An 8561-nucleotide genomic window follows, 5' to 3' on the forward strand; every position below is an offset into this window, starting at 1 on the left:
ATAGTTCAAAAATGTTTTAATAAAAAAAACGTAACATTACTGTAAAATTTCATAATTTATTTTTAAATTACAAATTATCATAATTTTATCTAAAAATTATATAAATTTATCACAAAAGTATATAATGTAAGAATTTTTCCTAAATATGGCTTAATGTGGCTTATGCATGATTATGCTAGATTCATCTCATTAAACAAGATACATATACATCAATTAGATGGTGACTAATTATTGATGAATGCATCTATATATACATAATGTATAGAAGACTAATGGAGATAGTGTCAATGCATTGAATGTGATAGATTCATTATGAATAAATCTTAGAGATGCATTATGTATCTATTATGAATGTAGAAGACACATTAATCTATCTAATGAGTTCATTAATATAGAAGATGCATTATGTATAAAAGATACACTAATCTATTTAATGAAGTTCATTGAATGAATGAATTTTTTGATGGGAAGAATACTAGTATAAATAGTGTAAGGTCCCAAACCACACTCTCCATCACAAAAACTCAAGTTGTCACCACAAGAAGGCTCTCATTGCCTAGAGAGAGAGAGAGGGAGAGAGAAGTGGTTTGAAGATCTTCGACAAGTAAAGAACTTGAAGATCAAGGTCATCTATTCAAGGTTTCTCTTTTTCTTAAAAGATGATTTCATACTATCATAGATCAAGTTATGTATACACTTATTTTGTATAGTAGAAATTCATATAGTTTCATGTATAGAATTGAATCCTTAATGGTTTTTGGTTTATATTCCGCAAAGTTTTCTATCAATTGGTATCAGAGCATGGTTCTCAATTTTGATGCATGAAACGTATAAGTATGAATTTCATTTTATGATGATGTTTTGTGTAACAAGTGCATAACTTTGATTTACACTTGTCCAATTTTATTTTTATTTTTGGCCAATCTTTTATTCTATTGATATTAAAATAAAAATTGAAAATTATTGAACAAGTGGTAATTAAGATAATGTCTTATACACTTACAATGTTTTGTTACACACCTTATGAGTTAAAACATTGTTGATCAGCCCAACGGAGGTTCAACACTATGTATGTTTGAACAACCGAGATAATTAGTATAATAAATATAGCAATAAGTTTTTCTGTCCAACGGTGATAAACTTCTCACGTGCTTCAGTTAATAAAATAAAATAAGAGACATTGAGTTTTTCTGCCCAACGGTGATAAACTTGTTACGGTCTTAATGTTATTTTATTTTATTTTATGTTATTTATTTTTAGTAGTCATCTTATTTACTTTTATGAATTGTTAAAATATATTGTTATTCGGCCCAACGGAAGGATAACTTGATTTCGTATCTAACTAATTATGTTTTATAGTTTGATATATTTAACTTGTGGTGTTATTTTTATAACATGTGAAAAGTAGTTTTCTTGATTATATTATGTAATAGATATTATGTGTTTGCAACATTGAATCCTACTGCAATTAATAGTTACTTGTTTGGTATTGAAGCTTTGAATTTTAAGAAATGGAAGGAACAAATTAGAATTGTTTTGGGAATTATGGATTTAGACTATGCATTAAGAGAGCCAGCTCCTACAAAGCCTAATGATACAAGTTCTAAGGAACACGGGGCTTTATATGAAAAATGGGAACGCTCAATTGCTTAAGTCTAATGATTATGAAAGACTCAATTACGCCTGCAATTCAAGGAGCAATCCTTGTTTCTGAAAGTGCAGTGAGCTATATGAAATCTATTGAAGAACAATTCATTGGAACTTCCAAATCCCTTGCTAGTACTCTCATGATTAAAATGATGACAATGAAATATGATGGTTTGAGTGGTGTTCGTGAACATATCTTAAAGATGAATGACATGGCCTCTCAATTAAAGGGAATGGACATGAAAATTTCTGAAGGTTTTCTTGTTCATTTCATTATGACTTCTCTTCCTGCGCAATTTGGCCCTTTTAAGATCAATTATAATACGCAAAAAGATAAGTGGAAGATGAGTGAGTTAATTTCCATGTGTATTCATGAAGAAGAGAGGGTTAAAGCTGAAACGCCTGATATGGCTCATCTTACCACCTTGGGTCCAACCAAAAAGATTTTCAAAAAAGACAGAAGTAAGAAGAAGAAGAATGCAAATGATGAAACTCACAAGGCTAATGAACAAAATAAGATTCGATGCCATTTCTGTCAAAAGAAAGGTCACATAAGAAAAGACTGTCTAGGTTTTAAAAGTTGGTTAGACAAGAAAGGTAACACTCAATGCTTTGTGTCATATGAATCCTTTCTGGTAGATATTCCACCAAATTTTTGGTGGATTGACACTGGTGCAAGTATTCACATAACAAATTCCATGCAGGGATACCTTACAAGTCGGAAACTAAATAAAGGAGAACGAACCATTACGGTTGGGAATGGAATAGAAGTGGACGCTGAGGCTATTGGCACCCTCCGTCTAATTTTAGACTCTGGTTTCATTTTAGATTTAGTAAACACAGTTTATGTTCCTGTTTTTACTAAAACTTAATTTCTGTTTCACAACTTGATTCCTATGATTATGAATTTAAGTTTGGAAATAATAGAGTCTCTTTATTCCACAATTCTCATATGATTGGTTCTGATACTTTATATGGTAATCTTTGTTCATTGAATTTAGATTCCACTTATGCACAATCTCTTTTATCCTTTCATGTAAACGACTTGGTAAATAAAAAGAGAAAACGAGTGAATGAAAATTCATCCATGTTGTGGCATTAGCGCTTTGGCCACATATCAAGAGAAAGGATGGAACGTCTTATTAAAGATGGAATTTTAAGTTCACTTGATTTTTCTAATTTTAGTACTTGTGTGAATTGCATTAAAGGAAAATACACAAAGACAAAGAAAAAGGGTGTTACTAGGACTACTGAATTATTAGAAACAATTCATATTGATAAATGTAGTCCCTTTACTGTTCCAACTATTTCTGGACGTAAATATTTTATTACTTTTATTGATGACTTTTCTAGGTATACTTATGTGTATCTTATTCGTGAAAAATCAGAAGCATTGGATATGTTCAAACTCTATAAAGCTGAAGTTGAAAATCAACTTGGTAGACGGATTAAAAGTGTAAGATCTGATAGAGGTGGTGAATATTATGGTAGATTCATTGAGTCGGGTCAAAATCCAAGTGTTTTTGCTTTATTTTTGGCTGAGAATGGTATTGTTGCTAACTACACAATGCCTGGTACACCTGAGCAAAATGGTGCAGCTGAGCGACGAAACCGTGCTCTTTTGGACATGATGAGAAGCATGATGAGTAACTCTTCTTTGCTAGATTACTTGTGGGGTGAAGCTTTAAAAACTGCTGTTGTACATGTTCTTAATAGGGTTCTTAATAAGGCTGTGCCTGTAACTCCTTATGAGTTGTGGGTTGGTAGGAAACCTAATTTGAATTATTTACATGTATAGGGTTGTCTTGCTGAAGCAAAAATTTTCAACCCACAAATAAAGAAATTAGACCCTAGAACTATAAGTTGTTTTTTTATTGGATATCTTGAGAGATCAAAGGATTTTAGATTCTATTGTCCTACTCATAGCACAAGAATTGTTGAAACTAGAAATGTTGTGTTCTTAGAGAATGAAAACATTAGTGGGAGTATGAATCTCAAAAATGTTTCTTTGGAGGAAAATCCTGCTTTTACGCGTTCTACGATTATCCAAGAAAATGTAGTACCTGAACCTATTGGTACTCAAGAGATTTCTCACATTGAAAAAGAAGTTATCCCAATTGCAAAACAATATTTATGTAGATCACAAAGAGAAAAGAAACCAGCCATATCAGATGACTATGAGGTTTACCTAAATGAGTGTGATATAGGCTTAGAGAACGATCCTGTTTCTTATGCCCAAGCCATGAATAATAGAATTCAACTCAATGGTTAAATGCCATGAAAGATGAGTTAAAATCTATGAAAGACTACAATGTCTGGGATCTTGTAGAATTGCCTAAGGGAGCCAAAACTGTTGGATGCAAATGGGTTTTCAAAACCAAGCGTGATCCTAAAGGCAATGTCGAAAGATACAAGGCTAGATTAGTTACTAAAGGATACACTCAAAGAGAAGGGATGAACTATAAGGAAACTTATTCTTTTGTTTCTAATAAAGATTCCTTGAGAATAGTCATGGCCTTAGTAGCTCATTATAATTTATAGTTACATTAAATGGACGTTAAAACAGCTTTTTTGAATGGTGACTTGCATGAAGTGGTCTACATCGACCAACCTAAAGGTTTTTAGGATGAAAGCAAGGAAAATATGGTTTGTAGGCTTAAGAAGTCCATATATGGTCTAAAGCAGGCATCTCGACAATGGTATCTTAAATTTCATGAAGTTCTCACCAAATTTGATTTTAAAGATAATGTGGTTGATCAATGTGTCTACCTTAAAATCAGTGGGAGCAATATCTGCATTATAGTTTTGTATGTTGATGATATATTGCTTGCTAGCAATAATTTGGGAATGATACATGGGACAAAGAAATTCCTTACAAGAAATTTTGAAATGAAAAATCTTGGTGAAGCCTCTTTTGTCATTGGGATAGAAATTCACCGAGATAGGTCTCGTGGTATTTTAGGATTGTCCAAAAGAACCTATATCGAAAAGGTTCTTAAGAGGTTCAACATGCAGAACTGTTTAAGTAGTGTTGCCCTTATAGTTAAGGGTGATAAATTTAGTGAATTTCAGTGTCCCCGAAATAATTTAGAAAGGGAACAAATGAAAGAAATTCCTTATGCCTCTACAGTTGGGAGCATTATGTATGCTCAAGTTTGTACACGTCCTGACATAGCATTTGTAGTTGGTATGCTTGGTCGATACCAAAGCAATCCCGGACTTGATCATTAGAAAGCAGTTAAGAAAGTGTTGCAATATTTACAAGGCACTAAGGATTACATGCTCATTTATCAAAGAACAGACATCCTTGAAGTAATTGGTTATTCAGATGTTGATTATGCTGGATGTAAAGACACTCGAAAGTCCACTTCTGGGTACATTTTTATGCTTGATAATGGACCCATTTCATGGAAGAGTCATAAATAGTCTCTGACAGCCTCTTCCACTATGGAGGCAGAGTTCATAGCATGTTATGAAGCCACATGTCATGCAGTACGACTAAAGAATTTCATATCTAGATTACAACTTGTCGATTCAATTTTGAGGCCCTTACAGATTTACTGTGATAATGATGCTGCTGTTCGGTTCTCCAATAATAACAAAACTTTAGGAGGATCAAAGCATATTGATATCAAGTGTATAGTTGTTAAAGAAAGGGTTCTGAATCAGACTGTTTTCATCTCTCATATTGGCACTACACTCATGTTGGCAGATCCTTTAACTAAAGGTCTCACACCTAAGCTCTTTCAAGAACATGTTGCGTGCATGGGCTTAATAGAAAGTTTATCATGTTTAGACTTGAAATGAGTGTATGATAATTGTTATGTTATAATCATCTTATGTTAGTAATGATTATGTTTGTTGTTTTCATTCTTCATACTTGTGCACAATTTAGAAGAAGATATAAACAACGGGACCGTTATAGATGAATTATCATTAATCACCATTATGTTGCTAATGTCATCTCTGTGATTTAAGATTCACTTATTTATGTTGATGGAAAATATTAACACTATAACCATTGTACAATCTTAATCAATGTGTAAATCACTGACTACAATGATTTGGTGCTAATAATTTCATTGAACAGAATCTAATGGTGATGGTGCAATCTTCTAGTGGGAGAACGTTGGCTATATTATGATAATCTAGTGACGTAATATAATCATGCAAGCCAAGTGGGAGATTGTAAGAATTTTTCGTAAATATGACTTAATGTGGCTTATGCATGATTATAGTAGATTCATCTCATTAAGCAAGATACATGTACATCAATTAGATGGTGACTAATTATTGATGAATGCACCTATATATACATAATGTATAGAAGACTAATGGAGATAGTGTCAATGCATTGAATGTGATAGATTCATTATGAATGAATTTTAGAGATGCATTATGTATCTATTATGAATGTAGAAGATACATTAATCTATCTAATGAGTTCATTAATATAGAAGATGCATTATGTATCATGAATGTAAAAGATACATTAATCTATTTAATGAAATTCATTGAATGAATGGATTCTTTGATGGGAAGAATACTAGTTTAAATAGTGTAAGATCCCAAACCACACTCTTTATCACAAAAACTCAAGTTATCACCACAAGAAGGCTCTCATCGCCTAGAGAGAGAGAGAGAGAGAGAGAGAGAGAGAGAGAAGTGGTTTGAAGATCTTAGACAAGTAAAGAACTTGAAGATCAAGGTCTTCTATTCAATGTTTCTCTATTTCTTAAAAGAGGATTTCATACTATCATGGATCAAGGTATGTATACACTTATTTTGAATAGTAGAAATTCATATAGTTTTCATGTATAGAATTGAATCCTTAATGGTTTTTAGTTTATGTTCCACAAAGTTTTTTATCATATAATATATATTAGAAAAATACATAACAAATTACATTCGGTATAGGGTTGTATACCAGAAGATTCTCCCCACATTGGTGCAAAACTGATCATTTGAGGTAGCCTTCATCATACAAAAACCAAATTAGTTGTTATCCTCTGAAGCAGTAGAAGCCAAATGGTATCCAATCATATATATCCATAAATTCCATATTAAGTTAATTTTGGCACTGTTTATTCTATCATTTTCTTTTTTAACCAAACATTAGGCTCAAATTGATTAGGATGAAATTGATAGAAAATGAAAGAAATAAAAATAAATATATATATTTTTAAGTTTGTTTAGTATGAAAATGATGGAATTTATAAGAAAATTAATTTTCTTGCACAATTTATAATATCATTGTAAATAAGCTTCTACTTTCTTGCAAAAATCGTAGGAAAAAAAAATGTTATAAAAGTAGTTACTTATAATTAGAATTCCTATTTTCTTACAAAATTTTCATCTCAATCAAATTCATACAAGAAAATATATTTTATTTTCTTTTATTTCACTTCCTACCATTTTCACTCATGTGTAAAAAAAAAAAAAATTCAACTTTTCACTTGGAGATAATTTTTTCTGTTTCTTTCTAATCAAACGAAGCAAACTCATCACAAATTCAAACACGACCATACAAAATTTTTGCCAGTGTAACTCTGCTGAATCTGACAACGTCTCTTGCTGCTGTGACAGTAATGATGGGTTTAATCGAAGAGATTCAAAACATGAAAACGTGTGGACGATTACTGGCGTCAATCATATGTTTTGGAGGATTGAGAGTTCAGGAAAAATGATGTTGTGAAGTCTACTTTTGTTTTATTTTTTGACTTGTTTGGCAGTTTTTAATTACTTAGTCGTAAATTTGGTCCTCTTTTGCTTATCAAAAAAAAAAAAAAAAAATTGGTCCTCTTTTTTCATAAAATTTGAGTTTTCTTCATGGTCAATATCCCCAAAATACCTTTCATATACTTCCTTAAAAAATTCAATCATAAAATTAGTATCATGACCCACTCTTGACTGTCGGTGATAACCTCCGGTGACCAATTCTAGTGACAGTTCCCGACAATATTCCTCTAAAGGTTGGAGGTAGTTGTCGGAGATCAAAAGTTATCGCCAGTAACCGAAAGTAATTACTGGTTGATGTTATGAATGCTATAAAGTGAACTGGCCCGTAAGTGCACCTTAAAAGAAGCCATATTATTATTATTATTATTATTATTATTATTATTATTATTATTATTATTATTGTTATTGTCTAGGAAGCAACTATTCTTCGCTTCTGTACTCCTTTCGTCCAAGTTTCGCGTTACTCCAAATAATTTCGTAGAACCTAAAAATACATCGACGGTGAGCTATCCGACGGGTGTGTTGCCAGAAAACCCCTCTGACGGTTAAGTTAGCACAATTTGAGAGAAGAAGGAGACAAAAGACATGATAGCTCTGTGTAAGGAAGATTGCAGACCTCTTACATAGAGGCGCCGCAGGGTTTACATAGTTTGTGCGTGCACTACCTTGTTCGTCCTTTCTTGGACACATGGATATATTATCCTCTCTTTTCCTTACACGTGTGTGCGCGACAATACTACCAAACAATATCGACAAAACAACCAAATGGTTTGATACGTATGGATGGTGAGTTTCCTCCTTTGCACTCTAATCGGGCCACGCGGCAACTCCTGCCGAGCTCTTTATAGTTTGGTACGAGGTTGTCCACTCATGACCAGCCATTTCTAACCGGCCTATATCCGAGATGCCTGGCTAGTCACCTTCAACTCAGTTAAGCTAGGTAAACTCATCCAAGCCAGCCTTGCCTAGCCTTGAATCTCGGCCGACATAGTTAGCATATCTGCGGAGCAATTGTTGACCTTAGCCATTTCTAGGCTCGGTTGTATTCCGTTTATCCAGGCAAATTTTCCCTAGCTCTGGAGCTTGGCCAAGGTCGTAGGTTGTCCCTTAGTCTGGTTGAAAGTAACACTACCATTCGATCGATCTCAACCCTTGGCTCGAGCTGATTAGGTACC

This window comes from Camellia sinensis, chromosome 11 (genome assembly GCF_055761805.1).
Source record: "Camellia sinensis isolate YWXY chromosome 11, ASM5576180v1, whole genome shotgun sequence".
Classification (NCBI taxonomy): Eukaryota; Viridiplantae; Streptophyta; class Magnoliopsida; order Ericales; family Theaceae; genus Camellia; species Camellia sinensis.